The sequence below is a fragment of the Dipodomys merriami genome, unplaced genomic scaffold (assembly GCF_024711535.1).
Source record: "Dipodomys merriami isolate MVZ:Mamm:240054 unplaced genomic scaffold, mDipMer1.0.p SCAF_19, whole genome shotgun sequence".
Lineage (NCBI taxonomy): Eukaryota > Metazoa > Chordata > Mammalia > Rodentia > Heteromyidae > Dipodomys > Dipodomys merriami.
The window spans coordinates 17,917,481-17,935,519 of record NW_027203270.1 but is presented as its reverse complement, the minus strand read 5'-3'; the positions used below and the strand labels follow the sequence as shown (position 1 = coordinate 17,935,519).

At 44.4% G+C, this 18,039-nt stretch overlaps 1 long non-coding RNA gene across 1 annotated transcript; it reads left to right on the top strand.

Moving 5' to 3' along the window:
* Nucleotides 1–2,787: 2,787 nt before the first annotated feature.
* On the top strand, nucleotides 2,788–10,627 carry LOC138830406 (uncharacterized). Its single transcript, XR_011373018.1, has 3 exons — nucleotides 2,788–2,893; nucleotides 8,461–8,623; nucleotides 10,545–10,627. It is a non-coding gene; the product is annotated as an uncharacterized lncRNA (long non-coding RNA).
* Nucleotides 10,628–18,039: the final 7,412 nt, after the last annotated feature.

Genomic DNA, 18,039 nt, shown 5'->3' with positions numbered 1-18,039 from the left:
GTTAAGAGGTGATCAGAGCTTGAGGGTGGAGTCCTCAGAACTGAGATTAGTGCCCTTCTGAAGGAGGCTCCAGTGTGTTCTTTGGCTACTTCTTGATCTGTGATGGCAGTAAAAAGGCAATATTGATGAAGCAGGAGACCAGCCCTTGCTAGACACCAAATGTGCCAGCACATTTGTTGTTTGTTTTGTTTTTGTCAGTCCTTGGGCTTGAACTCAGAGCCTAAGCACTGTCCCTGAACTCTTTTACTCAAGGCTTATGCTCTACCACTTGAGCCTCAGCTCTACTTCTGGCTTTTTAGTGATTAACTGGAGATAAGAGTCTCAGTGACTTTTTTTTTTTTTTTTTTTGCCTAGGCTGGCTTTGAATCTTGATCCTCAGATCTCAGCCTCTTGAGTAGCTAGGATTACATGTGTGAGCTACCAGTGCCAGGCACCTACACATTTCTCCATCTTGGATTTCCAGCCTCCAAAACTGTGAACAATAAATCAAATTGTCCATGAGCCACCCAGTATATGGGCTTTTGTTATAGCAGCCCAAAGAGTCTTCAAGGGTAGTTTCTTTTTTTTTTTTTTTTCTTTTTTTCTTTTTTCTTTTCTTTTTTTTTTTTTTTTTTTTTTGTCGGTTGTGAGGCTTGAACTCTGGGCCTGGGCACTGTCCTTATACTCTTCAGCTCAAGGCAAGAGCTCTACTGCTTAAGCCACAGCACCACTTCCTTTTTGCTTATGTGGTGCTGAGGAATCGAACCCAGGGTCTCAGGCATGCTAGGCAAGTGCTCTACCACTGAGCCACCTTCCCAGCTCAGCACCACTTCCTTCAAGAGTAGTTTCATAGGTGAAAGTTGTCTTTTTGTGCATAGGTGGGGAAGGAGAAATGATAGAGTAAGTTAAGAAGCCTGGAAAGGAAGTTGGAAGCCATACAGTGTAACCAGTCATAGGCAGCTCCTTGTTACTTGGTCTTTGGCTATGGAGAGTCTAAGCAGGAGAGGAGATACAAAGTTTCAAGGTACCATAAACCAACTCTGTGACTCTGTTAGCCAGCAATTTGTTACGGTTACAAACACCCAAGAGAATCTTAGGAGTCAAGGCTTATTTTGGATCAAGATTTCACAAGTTTTAACCCATAGTCTCTTGGTCTGTAACTTTGACTCTCTGGTGGTTCAATCATCATAGTAGGAGCATATTGTGGAGGAATCTACCTGGCTCAGAGCAGCAGAGAAGCAAAAAGATTGGAAGAACAGAGTCCTAATATACCCCCAATGACCTAACTTCTTCTCATTAGGATCTACCTCTAAAAGATTGTCCGCCTCCAATAGCATAGTCTAGAGACTGAGCTTTTGGCATATGGCAATATGGGCTACACTTATGGGTGACATTTATCCAAATCTTATTTGTGACTTTATGCCTGAGTTTCTCCACAGTAAGGAGGAGTATGTGATACTACCCCCCTCTCATGTATCCTGCTGCCCCAAGGAAGAGACAATGTGTTATGTGCAGTGCCCAGCACAGTGCTCTGGGTCAAAGCCATGGTTTGTTTCTTTTTCTTTTTTTTTCACATCCATGGTTCCTAATTAGTCTAATTATGGGGAAGGATAACCAGAAAGGCAAATAGAAATCACGTTTCACATCTCTCTTCCAGTGCTTTGCACATGTCAGCTACAAAATGTCACAGGCAATCAGGCTCACAAGGTCACATTGTCAGTGCTGACCCTGTTCTAGGGATGGGAGATTAAGGTATTGAGCACATTTACTGAGCTCTGCTGTGCATACATGCTATTAGCTATGAGGGTGTAATGGTGGTAGATTCCTCAGGAAGCTTTTAATCTGATGGGGGAAAAAATCCCATGAATGACAAGACCATTGGGCCACCATTGGCCCAAAAACTCACTGGCATGGCTATATATTTGTTCCCCTATCTTATTTCTGCATGTCTATGAGTCTGGCCAGCTCAGCCCCTTGTGGGGGTGTGGGAAAGAACAATTATATAGGGATGAAATCACTCTTAAAAGTGTTTCTGAGGCAGGAGCATTGTCTCCAGGAAAATGAGGCTGTACCAGATGGCAGGAAACAGCAGAACTGATCTGGGGGTTGGCATATCTCTGCTGAAAAAGCTAAAAGAACTTTGCTTCCCAAGCTGGCTTTGAACCAAATGAGATCCTCAGATCTGAGCCTCCTGAATAGCTAGGATTACAGGTGTGAGCCACTGGTACCCAGCAAGGGATTCCTTAAAAAAAAAAAAAAGAAAAGGAAAGGAAAGGAAAGGAAAAATGCTGTCCTTCAATCCTATTTTAGTCTCCTGAACTTTCTGGAAAGAAAAAAATTATTTATTAATGGTCATCTCAAAGGGAAAATATATATGATTTCCAAAATTAACTGCATTTATGCATCTACTGGAGTGCCCAAAGTGCACAAATTGTTATACACAGCTCTTTACCTGAGCCATTGCTGGCAAGAACATCATGAGGCAAACCTGGGAACACTGCTCGGTGGGAGGTGGCCGGGTAGAGAGAAGGACCACTCTTGACAATTTCATCTTGCTCCCTCCCAGGCTGATGAGTGCAATTTTGCTTGAGTATGGAACAGATGGATCTTTGCTTTTGTACACGTTCCTCTACTCTTGTTTCATCAGAGCCTGGAACAAGCAATAAGCAGTACAGCATCACCCTAAGAAGCCACTGGAAAAGGACACAACCCTCCACTCTCTGTCCCTGGTCACTGTGGTAGCTGTGTTTGTTTCCTTGGCAACAGGCACCTTGGTGAAGCCCCAATGGGCAGGCAGTAAAACATAAACCCCCATTGCAGGTTGATCAAAAGCCTAAAGACCCAGAAAGGACCTTGAGGGGTAACTTCCCAGCATTCACTGCTCCAATCAGAAATCTAAGTACAGCTCCCACAGGTGAGTTTATAGTCTAAATAAACAGACAAAAACAAGGGATGGAAGATTAGAAATGATGGTCAAGGGCAAGGTTTGGCCTTTCTCCCTGGAATTAAAATCAAGCCATTGGATTCCCAGATAATTTCCCCGAAGGTTGATTAAAATAAAATTCTAGCTTATAAGACAGGAAAATGAAGTCCAACATGCAAAGGGGATGAAGGGAGAGGGAGAGACAGAGAGGCACAGAGGAAGACAGAGGGAGACTGAGGGACAAAGAGAGATTGATGGGTGATTATGGGCAAAATAAGATTTTGAGAAAAATAGCTCCAACTACAAAGACTATTAATAACATATCCATTCAATACATTTCATCCTTCCTTTCTTCTTTTCTTCCCTGGTACTGGGAATGAACATGGGGACTCCTGCATGCTAAGCAAGCTTCCTGAGCTATACTGCAGACTTCAACTTGAATTTGACAAGCACTTCCTGAGTGTGATATTTGAAATAGAAAGCTAACACATACTACTAGGAGAAAAAAAAAAAGCAATACAATTTCCATGAGTGAGAAAACTCCAATAGTCCTTGTAGAGAAATTCTGCCATAAGGCCAGATGTGAATTCTAGCCAACAACCCACCTGAGGCTCATGCCTCATGGACACAGTAAGTTCCTTTGGCCTCCCAGACTTCCCCGTGGGGCTCCAGCCATGGTGGTGTAGCCAAGGCCCTCCTACCACACCTGTCTCAGTGCCTTCCCTGAGCAGAATCAAGAACACAACACAAAAGGAGCATTGCACAGGGCCACCCTTTGCAGCGCTTTGTTGCCAGTGACAGCAGCTGGACCAGGTGTCTCAGAATCATTTCTCTGCGAAGCGATTCTTTCCCAATTCTGTACAGGGTGTTCTGAGTACCAGGAGGGCAGCACTTGCAGGCAGTGGAAAATTGAGACTCATCCCTTTTGCTTATTGATAAACAGTCCAGTCAAAGTCAAGCTTCAAGTGCAAGTCCTGGGTCATGTTCTTCAGTTTTGCTTCCCCCACAGTGCAAACAGCCACATGAGGCTGAGAAACGTCATGGCTGCCCTTGCTCTCTAAAGGCTTGCTTTTCCCTGGATGGTATCAGGCTCTGATACCATCAGAGCGAGCTGTACCAGAAGGACATGCCCAGCATACATCTTCCTGACACTGTGGCCTTGAATGTATCTGGCTGGGTTTTGGCATTTACCCTAAGTACACTAGCCCAGGAGCTAGAGGTTTTGCTAGGTTGGAAGGAGCTGCTACAGGAGGAGAAAGACCCGAGAGCTGCAGAGAGAAAATGTCACAGACATCTAGATCTCCCAAAGCACAGCTATAAAGCCTGGTCCTTCTCACTCACTCACTCATTCATTCCTTTCCTAACCTTCCTATACCCTTGCAGGCCTGAGAGGCTGAGGAAGGCATTCAGCTTAGTTTCTAAGACAACCACACTGTCCAGGAAAAAGAAGACGTTCAAGGGTCTGTTATGGTCATTTCATCACCTGTGGTGTTTTTATCGTGTGTGTGTATGTGTGTGTGTGTTTGTGTGTGTGTGTGTGTGTGTGTGTGTGTGTGTGTGTGTGTGTGTGTGTGTATACTGATACTGGGGGCTTAAACTTAGGGCCTCTTGCTTAGCTTTTCTTTTTCTTTTTTTCTTTTTTTTTTGGGGGGGGGGTCCGGTTGTGGGGCCTGAACTCTGGGCCTGGGTGCTGTCCCTCAGCTCTTCAGCTAAAGGCTAGCGCTCTACCACTTGAGCCATAGCGCCCCTTCAGGCTTTTTTCTTTTTGCTTATGTGGTGCTGAGGAATCGAACCCAGGGCCTCAGGCATGCAAGGCAAGCGCTCTACCACTGAGCCACCTTCCCAGCCCTTGCTTAGCTTTTCTGATAGCACTTTACCACTTGAGCTACACTTCCACTTCTGGCTTTGTTATCCTGGTTAATTGGAAATAAGTCTCTCAGATGTGTCTGTCCAGGCTGGCTTTGAACCTCAGTCCTCAGATCTCAGCCTCTTGAGTAGCTAGTATTACAGGTGTGTGCTACCAGTGCATGGTGTGTTTTTATCGTGTGTGTGTGTGTGTGTGTGTGTGTGTGTGTGTGTGTGTGTGTGTGTGTGTGGAGAGACAGAGACAGAGACAGAGAACTAGAATTTGAACTCAAGGCCCTGGGCTTTCACTTGGCTTTCAGTTGGTACTGTATCACTGGAGCCCTGACCATAGTCTAGAATTTTACTAGATAATTGAAGATAGAGTCTCTTGGGCTTTTTTTCCTAGGTGAGTCTAGAATTGGGATCCTCTAGACTAGAGGATCTAATAGCTAAGATTTCAAGCATGACCACCCACATGACCACACGCACCTAATTGGCATCTGATTTTCTAATGTCTTCTTCCCCTCCAGTATAGGGGTTGAACCCAGGGCCTTGTACAGGTTAGGCCATGCTCTATCATTCAGCCACATTCCCAGTCCTAATAAGTTTTTTAATGTATTATTTTTTAATTGTCTAGATCATCAACAATATCACCAACAGTCCATGGGCAATGGTGTGTTTATCTCATGTTTTTACTCTTGTTTGTTTTTAGCAAGTATCAGGACTTGAACTCAAGGCTGGTGCTCTTGCTTAGCTTTCTTGTTTATAGCTAACACTCTAATATTGAGACATGTATCCAGATTGACATGTTGCTGGGAAATTTGGAGATGCAGTCACATGGACTTTTTTGCCTGTGCTAGCATTGAACCTCCATGCTCTGGTTCTCAGTCTCATGTGTAGCTAGAATTACAGGTGTAAGTTACTGGTGCCCAGCATACTTTTACTATTTCTGGTGTTACTTTTTCTTGTTCTCTTTTATAGGCTGGGACCTCCAGAATAAAGGTGTGGATTGCTTTAGGAACTGGAGTGTTGTACTTGGTTTGGTGGGAATATATGTTATGGTAAAGGCTTGGCTGAGAAACTATATTTGTTACTAGTTTTTGATTGTTCACTATAGGTAAGGCAATTTCGGTCTCTATTTTCTGATGGACTTATTTGGAACTTTTCTTTCCTCTTTTTCTTTTTCTTTTTTTTCTTTTTCTTTTCTTTTTTTTTTTTTTTTTTTTTTTTTGGTCAGTCATGGGGCTTGAACTCTAGGTCTGGGCACTGTCCTTGAGCTCTTTAGCTCAAAGCAAGAGCTCTACCACTTGAACCACAGCACCAATTCCAGTTTTCTAGCGGTTAATTGGAGATAAGAGTCTCACAGACTTTCCTGCTTAGGCTGGCTTTGAACCACGATCCTCAGATCTCAGCCTTCTGAGTAGCTAGGATTACTGGCCTTGTTTGGAACTTTTCTAATGACTATCATTCATTGGTGAAAGTTTCACTGCTCTTCAAAAATCAGTCTTTAGGAAATGCAAATGCCTTTCCATTCTGAGCTGGGTGAAAAAGTGTTTTGTTCTCAAATCCCTCAAGCTAGCCTGAGGGTGAATCTGGAAGAGGTGAGAAGGCCCTTTAAGAGACCCTGGAAAGAGCATCACCTCTGCTGCTTTTGTGTAAAACCCTACCATGAAACTGGATGGAAGGAGGATGCCTCCCTGGCACAAGGGAGGTGCTGAACTGTTTCTTACTCTCAGTCCCTGTGGCTGTGATTCTCTGAGACTTAAGGGATAGCATTGAAAGCCACTGGCACCTGGAATCCTAGCTACTCATGAAGAGCTCAGGAACAGTGCCCAGGCCCAGAGTTCAAGCCCCACAACCAGAAAAAACAAAAAGGGATAGCAAGCCAAAGGCTAATAGTTAACCTCCAAATTCTTATTTGGGGTACAATTTACTTTAATGTTGTTAAAGGGCTCTTTTTGTAAAGAAGCATGTGTGCATGTCTATGTGTGGTACATGTACACACATGTGTGTTTAAACCATGAAGAACACAAAATGGCATGCCATCACTGGCTGTAGAAAAACTGGGAAAGCTAGATTTAGCAACTTGAGCCTGGAGGATCACTAATAATGGCTGACTGTCCACTGATGCCTTCTGTTGGCCAGCTGTGAGTTCCATTCATACATGTCCTTTCTGGATAATAAACAAACTCCTTTGGCAGGAAAACTAATTTCTTCATTGCTCCATTTGGAATAATAATCACATCTTCCTCACAGGGAGGTCTCAGTGAGGATGGATTCAATTAACGTAGGAAAGTGCTTAGCACTATGCCTGGAAAATAGTATGTATGCTTGCTAACATTTAACAATTGTTAGCAGTGGTGATGGTGATGAAGAAGATGAAGGTGTAATGATGGTGATAAAGTAATTAATAATGCTGATAATGGCAATGATAATAACCATTATGACGATAGTATGCTGATCATGGGAACAATGATTATGATAGTACTGGTGCTGGTGGTGCTGATACTGGTGGTGATGACATGATAGTGATCATGGTAGTGGTGGTGATGATGAACCACAGTGATGATGATGGTGGTGGTGATGAAGGCGATGATGGAGATGGTGGTGGTAGTGGTGATGTTGCTAATGGTGATAATGATGGTGGTGGTGATAGTGATGTTGCTGGTGATGATAGTGATGATGGTGACAATGATGGTGATGATGATGGTAGTGGAAATGATGATGTGGATAATGATGATGATGGAGGTGGTGGTGGTGGTGGTATTGGCTGTGATAGTGATGGTAGTGACTATTATTAACCTCTCTGGATCTATTAATACATCAGGAAAAGAAGACATGTTGTTTAGTTTCTAAGGCCTCTTCTGAGTAAGTGTCAATAAAATCTTTATCCAGGACCACATGTGAGCAGGGAGCTGGTACCCCTCTTCCAACCTGACTTTAACTTTTATAGGTTAGTCCACGAAACAAGTAGTTCAGGCCTGACTGTGCCCCTGTAGTCTCCGCCAAATGACTGTGGTTTTCACTAAGCCCTATCACAATAGAGCATGCCTGTTTGTACTTGTGGACCCAGAGACTTACAGAATAGTGGCCACGAACCTCCCGTCTTTCTAGGGGAGAACAGAAACTCTCCATATAACTGTGGATAAAGCCCCACCTCCCTGGACACCTGTTCACTTAGGTTCACTTTTAGAAGACTTGAAGCTTGTCTTTTTCAGAGGCAAAAATTCTTGCAAATACACTTTCTCCTCTAGGAAGCAGTGGGCCTCTTGGAATTTACATGACAATGCTGTACTAGTCTAGAATGTTCTCCCTAGAATCCCTCCAGTAATGCTACTAGGTGCCAGAGGGGTGTGTATGTGTGAGTGTGTGTGAAAGAGAGAAAAAGGCAGGCAGGCAGACAGACAGACAGACCAACAGACAGACAGAGACAGAGAATGATCTTAACTCTGGTCAGCACCCATCACAGGACAGCTAGTGATGTTGAGCACTGTCCTCTTGCCTGTCCCAGTGTGGGAGGCCTTCCATAGTCACTATTTATTCCCCATCTGCCATGTCCAGCTCCACCAACGACCTTGCATTCCACTGAAGAGGGAAGAGACAGCCCACGAGACTGAGCCATGCACATAAAATGAAAATGGCAGGGTTTCTGGGAAGGAAAAAAAATCCACAAGAACTATGGCTGATTGCTGACCTTACCTCCCCATCTGCAGCCTGAGAGCATCTCCTGGTGGAGCAGGTGAGCCTTGAAATGAAGACTTGCAGGAACGAAAATAGAAGAACAGGACAGAGGAACATCATCTCTCAAGAGCATAGGGGCTGCTGGTACATGTGCCATCCTCACTTCATTTGGGATGGTTATTACTGCCATTCAAAGTATCCTTTCCTTTTCCTCCTCCCCATACTCTCCTTCCACAGGAGCCTAAGGGACAGGAGTGCTGGGCAGGTGAGGAACAAGTTCTGACAGAGAGACAGGATCAGTTTGGCTCTTGAAGCATCTTCTTCCTGTTTGGCCATTCTGAGATTCTGAGGAAAACTCCATTCTGTTGGGGACCAGCAACCTATCTAAGCAAAAAGCCATTAGCAAGATGTCATTCCTCTCTGTTCAGATGTCCTTAATTAGTTAAATCCAGGTAGAGAGATAGGTAGATAGGCAGGTAGATGATAGATAGTAGATAGATAGATAGATAGATAGATAGATAGATAGATAGATAGATAGATAGATAGATAGATAGATAGATAGATAGAAAAACATAGCTTTATTTTTAAAGCCTCAATTTAAATTACTTAGTGCAAATAGTAAGCATTATTTTCTTAGACTCAGCCAGGCAGGTTTTTCAATTTGTCACTCAAAGCTTCCTTTGAACATGAGAATCAAGATCCCTGTTAAACATAGATGCTTAAGGGTTTCTTAGCTGACAGACATGCACAGAAGTGCTTCCAGAGAACTGCTATGAGACAATGGGAGAGAAAAGAAAAAGCTGTCAAAAGCAGGTTCAACTTGCACAAAACCACAAGCCAACTCAAGTACTGCTGTCTCCGTAACATCCTCCTGCCATCAGTGCTCCTGGCCACAGACCTTGCAGAGCACTGATTTGTATGCTGAATCTAACTGGACCTGGCCCGTCAGAGATGCCCAGAGTCTGGACTCTAGCATCAGAAGGGCCAAGGTTACACTGTGAACATCAGCTCAGAGCCAGGTCTCTGAGCAGAGATGGACAGGGAGCTGCCACCAAAGAGTGACTGGGGACAACACTGGGCTGTCCCCTGGAAAAGAATTAGAAAGCCAGACCGAGCTGTGCTCCCCAAGATCACACCAGAGGTTATGACAGTGAAGCCATCCATGTTCTCTTGAAGAGAAAATAACCATGTCTCCATTGGTGGGTATCACTCTAACTTTACTTCCTAGCTACTGTGACCTGACAACCCTTGTTATCAGTGCAAGCTATTTGACAACTGGAAATTCCTCCTTTCTTAACTAATCTGCAAGCTTCTTAGGACTTTTGTGACATCTGTTTCAGGTACTGAGGGAAGCCAGGGTCTTACAGGAACATTTCCATACATCTTCTCCAGGTACTTAGTGACCCCAGAGCCTCTCAGGCACGACCCTTCATAATGGCCTGACTCCAGACACTGGTACCATTGATCCCCAGGGATTCTAGTGTTGTCCCCACACCTGCGCATATTTAAGATCCTTAGGGCCTCTAGGCACTGCCCTACATACTGGTCCAGGTAGGTGCTTAGGGACCATCTCTGTTTGTCAGAGATGACAAGCAGTGCATGCCCCCCCCCTACATCTGTGGATATTTAGGGAACCTAGGGGCTCTAGGCACTGTCTCCAAACACTCTTCCAATTTAAGGACTTAGAGCCTCAAGGCACTTTACCAGGTAACTTAGATAATACTGAATACATTAATTCCTTAGCTTATTACTTCTCCTTTGCTATCCAAGCCAAACTGTACTGCAGTCTCACAAGGCAAACAAAGTCCCATGTCATGTTCATGGAGCTGACACTGTTGGGAACACTCATGGGACACTTTCAGACAGGATCAGGAGCAGGAGAACTTAGGGCAGAGACTGCAACAAGGAAGGATAGGCCAGGTCTTCCCCAGGAAGGTGGCATTTCAGTTGCCACCTGAATGTTGAGAAGCCATTACAAGGAAAGGGGCAGGTATGGAGGGGAGGGGGGCTGGTGAGGGGAGAGCCTGGGGCCTGCAGAAAGTTGTCCTAGCTATGGGCACAGTGCCATGTGAGGCATGCATGATCCATAACTCTATTCCTTTGCCACTTGCCAAAGACTTCCACCATAACCTCATCCTCATGACAGACCTGGCAGGGAAGGAGCAGAATACATGACATTCAGGAATTGATCCAGTCTATACCACTAATAAATACAATGAATACCTTCATCCCTTTCATTTCTGTATTTTTTTAAAGGAGGGGGGAGGAATTCTTTCTAAAAATTTTGTGGCACTTTGAAAAATGTCATAGCATGAAGGTCTCTTCTGTAATGAGAATGGGTATAACTGAACAATATGTCAGCTATTGTCTGCTTCTCTGGTTTGAGGAATAGACTGCTCAGCTTTGAATAAAGCCCATTTGCCTTGGTCCAAATGTCAAGATTTATGTTAAATTGGGTTTCAGATGCTGGGTCTGTGCATACCACTTAGCAGAGCAAAGCAGCCAATACAAATAGCCCTCTCCTCGGCTGCATCAAGCCTGACCCAGTTAGACAAAATAAGGGTGATTTCAAATTCAAAGGCAGGGAACCAGGGTTAGATGCTGTAAGTGGGGTCATCTGGGGAACCTAAACCAAGAAATAACAACCGGGAGTAGCCAAAGCGCCCCAACACACCCAATATAACAATCAGAGTCTGGCTTTGTTCTCCAGACCTGATTTCAGGTTTAAAGAGAGAGAATTGCATGGAAGTTTTCTCAACCAATCGACTTGCTCACTTAGGTTGGGTCTGAATTATTCTCCCAGACCCTAGATCAGGAACAGGGGCTTGTTGCATGTCCTTGTGTACAGGCAGGGAGTGACAGCAAGAGTGTGAGACTCCATCTCCAAAATAACCAGCAAAAAGCTAAGCTGGAGTGTGTCTCAAGTGGTAGAGCATTGGCTGAGCAAGTAAGATGAGTGAGTATAAGGCCCTGAGTTCAAACCCCAGTATGGTCAACAACAAAAACAATGCATATACATGGCCCTGTTCATGAAAAGTTAAAAAAAAAAAAGAAAACAACCACCAATCTAGAACTCCAGATGGTGGTGGCACATGAGGGGTTCTGGGAAGCTACTCAGGCACTGAGTTCTGTTTTTGATCTGGGTTCTGATTTCACAGGTTGTTTACTTTGTCCAAATTTGCTGAGCTGGTAGCTTTGGACCTATGACATTCTCTATAGGTTTATAGTGCTTGATATAAAAGTTGACATTGAAAAATTTAAACATGCTGCACGAAGGCTTCTAGAAGCTCTGAGAGGGTCAGAAAGTGAGGCCTGAGTGCTGGGCACCAGTAGCTCACACCTGTAATCCTAGTTACTCAGGAGGGCTGAGATCTGAGGATCTCGGTTCAAAACCAGCCCAGGCAGGAAAGTCTGAGACTCTTATCTCCAATTAACCACCAGATATTCCCAGAGATAACTCTGATTTATCTAATCTTGGAAAAGAACCCAAAATATTGTCATTGCTATTATTGCTATTAAATCTTATTACTGCAGTACTGGGGTTAGAACACAGGCTTTCTAGGCAAGTGCTCTATTACTTTAATCACACACCCTCCAACCCTTTCTCCTTTCATTATTTTTCAAATAGAGTCTTTTTGTGGGGGAGGAGAGGCAGGGCTAGGACCAGCTGACAATCTTCCTACTTACACTTCCCATGTACCTAGGATGACAAGCACACTCCACTATGCACATCTTTTTATTGGTTGAGATGACGTCTCAAGAACTTTTTTTTTTCTTCCAGATCTGTTTTTCCTCAACTCTGGGCTTATTAAAAATTGGTCTTTGATGATCCTTTGAGACAGGACAGGATATGACCACAGCCACTATGGCCAAGTGATGCTGAGACATAGAACCTTCTCAAAGGAAACAAGACTGCTAAAAAAGCTGGGGTCATGGCCACCAGACATGTCTTTAGTGGTCACTTGTACTATCCTGCCTCTGGAGTTTTTTAAGGCCTTTTAGATTCTTTAAGGCCATGGTCCACTTCTTCTATATCTCCCAGGAGGGAGTAAATAGAGATAACCCCTCATCCAGCCTCTTCTTGTATACCTTCTGTGACAGGGCACTCATTATTTCCACAAGTAATTCCTTTTGTGGAATTGGTCTCCATCTCTGCAACTGCTACCAAAGATGGGTTGGATGGACAGGGCCACTGTGCTTCCAGTAGGGTACAGCTCTCCTTCCACTCCAGATCAGATTCAGGGGCCCTTGGGGAAATTCCTTCCATGTCTCTCCTCTAGCCTAAAATAGTCACTTCCTTCTTGAAGACGGGGCAGCGGGAGCAGTGTAGGGCTGAGGTGAGCCGTCCACAGATGCCTGGTTTGGAAACATTCCTGGAAAGGTCATCATCTGCATCAATGACATTGGGCAAGGCACTTCCGACTGGTCACTCACCCTGGGGAAAGTCCAGAGGGAGCTGTGAATGCTGAAGTCATGAATAAATGTGTGCTCCTGGAGTCTGACTTCCATCTAAGGGAATCAGAGATTGTTTGGCAATAACATGGATGGCCACCATTCCAATGAACATCAGGCTTTCGGGCCACACTGGAAGGGATATATGGCTCTTTCAATATGATAAATTAAGCTCTCTTCATGGTTGCCTGAGCAATCTCTGAATGGAAAAACATGCAGGGCACAGTTTGGAAGTGCCTGCAGGTAAGATCTCATACCTGCCACATTTTTTTTTTTTTTTTTTTTTTTGGGTCCAGTCGTGGGGCCTGAACTCTGGGCCTGGGCGCTGTCCCTCAGCTCTTCAGCTCAAGGCTAGCGCTCTACCACTTGAGCCACAGCACCACTTCCGGCTTTTTTCCTTTTGCTTATGTGGTGCTGAGGAATCGAACCCAGGGCCTCAGGCTTGCAAGGCAAGCGCTTCTACCACTGAGCCAACTTCCCAGCCCACCTGCCACATTTTTTGGTTTTGTTTGTTCTTGTTTTAGAAAGAAGCCCTGATGGGGATGTGGCCATCACGATCCTCTATGACATTCACAACTCCTCTCTCCTGGCCACCTTCTTTGTTCCATGCAGAGCTGGCCTGGTATGGGCAACCCCTCTTCTCCCCCAGAGATTCTACTTCTCTTCCCCTGTGCTGTTGACTGGAATGGATAACTCTGCTTGCACACAGCTGAGGAATGGGACCATTTGCTGGGAGCCACTTGACATAGGCAGCACAATCTTCATTGTCCTGTTGTCTCAGGCTGACTGTCCTGTGGACACCAGGTCTGGCTGACTGGCTGAGAACGTCTATGTCCTTATCTGGGCAATCCTCAGCAAATACTCTTGGGCAGCCTTGTGCTACTTCCAGTTTATAGGCAGCTGATATGACCAGGTCCGAATGCCTGAATGGAACCTTCCCCAGAGGTCAGGAGAGAAAGTGCAAGGGCATGGAAGGAGGGAAGAGTCTGGGAGAATGCAGATATGTCCTGAAAAGCTATTGGATCTATTGAAATTCTCAAGGAGAGGGGAGTGGCTTGCCTGCCCACAAAGGAGAGCCCATAAAGTGTCACCTGGCCTCTCTCCCTCCTCAGGGGCTGCCAACCATGTCTCTGCATATGTTCAGAGAGTGCTGCTTCCTTTAGCAGGAAATAAGGGTCCTCCTGATTGGGATTGGCAGGACTGAGACTTTGGATGTTTCTCATCTGCACCAGAGGTTGCTGTTCATGGTGTGGTAACACACGGGAGCTTGTCGGAAATGGAGAAACCCGCTGAATTGGAATATGAACTATAAATGATCCCTACAAATCTGGGCCCTTTGGCCCTAGAGAAGTAGTGCCTAGGAGTTTGGGAATGTCAGCTCTGGCTCAACAGAGGTCATCTCTAGGAACAGCCATCAGAAGATGGTATTTGGCCAAATCTGAAACACAGCTAGATCAAATTATACCAGTGCAATCAGAACCCTGAGCCCATGTAGGTTAAGGATTGAAGCTCTGTGGTTGGGATGCTCAGTAGTACATTGCTTATATAGTATAAATGTAGTCCTGGGTTCAATCCCCAGCATCACAAAGGAAAAAAAAACCACATTGGCTCTAAGAAGGTATAGGTGGCTGAATTGTGATATCTCAGAAACTAAGAGTGTGACCTAAGAGTGTGGAAAAAGGGGTCTTGAGAGATACAATTGAAAGATCTTGAGATGAGAATCAGCCGCGCGGGTCCTAAGTTCAATGACAAGTGCCCTTGTAGCAGACAGAAGAAGAGGAGAGACAGAAACAGAGAAGAAGGCAATGGGGAGAAAGAGGCAGAGAGTGGAATGATGGGGCCACTAGCCAAAGAACACATGTAACCATCAGAGTCTGGAAGAGGCAGGAAGGACCCTTGTACTCCAGGCCTCCAGAACTGGCTAACAACAATTCAGAATTGTGTAAGCCAGCAGTTGCCGGAAGCTTATTAACAGCAATCACAGGAAGCAAATAGCAAGGAAAGACAAGAAGGCCAAAAGCAACTCAAGAAAGAAGCAATGATCCGACCAGTCCCCATGTACAGTAATCTCAGCTCAGTTCCCAGAAATAGCTGACTTCTATCTACCTCATTTCCTTGTTTCTTTTTTTTTAATGCTCCATGAAGCCTAGAAGCAGTCAGGTCTCAGGGCACCTGGTCTTGCATAGTTACTGATCACCAGACCAGGAAAGGCTCCCCAAATAGCTCCTTTGTGCTCCCACACATAACTCTATTATTTGTTCCTAGTCCACCTTGTTTGGAAATTACTTAAAGCAGTTAAAATAGAACAAAACTAAATCATATTTTAAACTGCTACAGTACTACTTAAAAACAGATGCTAACAAGTCTTTTGGCAAATGAGTTTAAAATGGCTCCATTTTCTGAGCTTAGAGAACCATATATTGTATTTTTTGTTTTTTGTGTTCTTTTTTGATTTTTGGTTTTTTTGTCAGTCATGGGGCCTGAACTCTGGGCCTGGACGCTGCCCCTCGGGCTCTTCAGCTCAAGGCTAGCGTTCTACCACTTGAGCCACAGCACCACTTCCAGCTTTTTCTGCTTATGTAATGCTGAGGAATCAAACCCAGGGCCTCATGCATGCAAGGTAAGCACTCTACCACTGAGCCACCTTCCCAGCCCATATGTTGTTAATTTAAAACAAGGTTTACAAGAAGTCCCTCCCACCCTCTTTTTTTTTTTTAACTTAGGGCCCAGGCACTGTCCTTGAGCTCTTTTGCTCAAGGCTAGCATTCTACCACTTTGAGCCACAGCTCCATCTCTTGTTTTTTGGTGGTTAATTAGAGGTAACAGTCTCATGGGCTTTCCTGCCCAGGCTGGCTTTGAACTGTGATCCTCAGATCTCAGCCTCCTGAGTAGCTAGGATTACAGGCATGAGCCACCAGCACCTGATTGGTCAAAAATCCAAGATCCCTAGTGGATGCATAGAAACATGGGTAGTACCAAATCCTAAATATGCTAGTTCTTTTCTTATCCTGCATATAAAAGCTATTACTCAATTTGTAAATAAGAAATTAACAATACTAACTAATAATAAAGTAGAACAATCAGAACAGTACAATGTAACAAGTTTGCCAGCATTACTGCTCTTGCACTGTGGAGCTATTATTGCATAAAATACAGATTATGTAAGCTGGGTGCCAGTGGCTCATGCCTGTAATCCTAGCTACTCAGGAGGCTAAAATCTGAGGATCTCAGTTCAAAGCCAGCCCACGCAGGAAAGTCCATGAGACCCTTATCTCCAATAAACTACTAGAAAACTGGAAGTGGCACTGTGGCTCAAGAGGTAGAGCACTCGCCTTGAGCTGAAGAGCACAGGGACAGCGCCTAAGCCCAGAGTTCAAGACCCACGACTGACCAAAAAAACAAAAAAACAAAAAACAACAGATTACTTGAACACAATACTTGTTCCAATACTGTAACATTAGACTGATAACTGAGAAGGTTACCAAGTGACTAACAGGAAGGTAGCATATACAGTGTGGAAACTCTTGACAAATGGATGACTCAATTCCCAGGAGACATGGAAAGGGACAATGAGATATTTTATCATGCTACTCAGAGTGGCATACAACTTGAAACTTATAGATTATTTATTTCTGGGATTTTTCCATTTGATGTTTTCAGACCATGTTGACTGCAGATATTGAAAGCCAGAAAATCAAAACCATGGATAAGAACTGAGGGGGAAAAAAACTGCTAGAAATAGGAGGTGGGGAAGAAAAGCAAGGAGAAAAAGAAGAGGAAAGGGAAGAAGAGGGGAGGGGAGAAAAAGACAGAGAACTGAATACCTAGGTCTATGGCTGAAGCTAGCAAGACCCACCTTTGTTCTCCCCTATCCTATAAAAAAATAAAGCTTCTTTTTTAAGATTTTGCTTGCTTACTTTTGTCAAAGTTAACTTGGGTGGAATTTTGTCGTCATGCGTAAAACCATCCTGTCTAATCTCATCTCCCTAGAAAATAACATGTTTTAAGTAGTGACAAGAAGAATGCAGATTTCACATCTTTTCAATTTTATTTTTCTATATTGCCTTTTGGCTCAAGTGATCCTCCTTTCTCAGCCTCCCAAGTAGCTGGGATTACCAGCCTGTGTTGTTACACCCAACGAGATTTCATTTCTTTATGATAGCCTCAATGGAACCAGCGATAAAGGCTTGCTGTCTGTAGCCTTCCACATCAGCCCTTCCTCCACCACCTAAGGGAAGAAGCCGACAAAAATGAGAAGGAACAAACAGACCCTGACAACCATTCACAGCTGCCTGTTTGGTGCCATATGCTCAAGTGGAGATTCAAGCCGGCCCAGAATGGGTTTCTCATTGTCCCAGCTGTCCCCAGGCTCTGTGAGAGCAAAGACTGTGTTTTCACAGCCAGCTTCTGCATGAGCATCCAAAAATGGAACCTTAAAGGGACTAAAAACTACAAAGAGTATTCTTTTAACAATAACTGATGTTGAATGAATCCTAACTCAGCTCTACACCTGAGGCTAAGGGATTTGTCTGCAGTAAGTCATTTAACCACCATAAGTGTGTGTTGAGGGGGAAGGATTCTATTATTACCCTCATTTTACAGGTGGCAAGACAGAGGCCCCAAGACTCAGTAACTTTCCCGAAGTCATAGGCTGATAGATTTGGCACTTTGAGTTTAATGGTAATATATTTTCCTGTCATTTCTTCACCTGAAAGCATTGATCCTGGGATTTTGGTGCATTTCACCTCCTTTAAGACAGAAAAACAAAGAGAGATAACATGTGTCACTACCATCAAATACTCTCTATCTCTCTGTCTCTCTGTGTCTCTGTCTTTCTCTGTCTCTCTCTGTCTCCCCACCCCCTCTTCTTTTGCTGCTCAGCCAGGGACTTGAAACCAGGACTCTAATGGCTTCTCTGAATTTTTTCTTTTTTATGCCATTCTCACTCCCACTGAGCTCTGCTTTCCTGAGAAAGCCGATGGTAGAGGGAGGAGGATTTGTGAGGAGCTCCAGTGCCCAGCCTGGCATTTCACAAGCCACCTGTGCATGTCTAATTGTGTTTTCTGTGTCAGAAGGGCAGCCTGGACTCGTCAGAAGCTCATTAGGACTCTAGCCAAGGGCTTGTTTGTGATTTCAGAGCTGAGCAAGGAAAGTGCTGG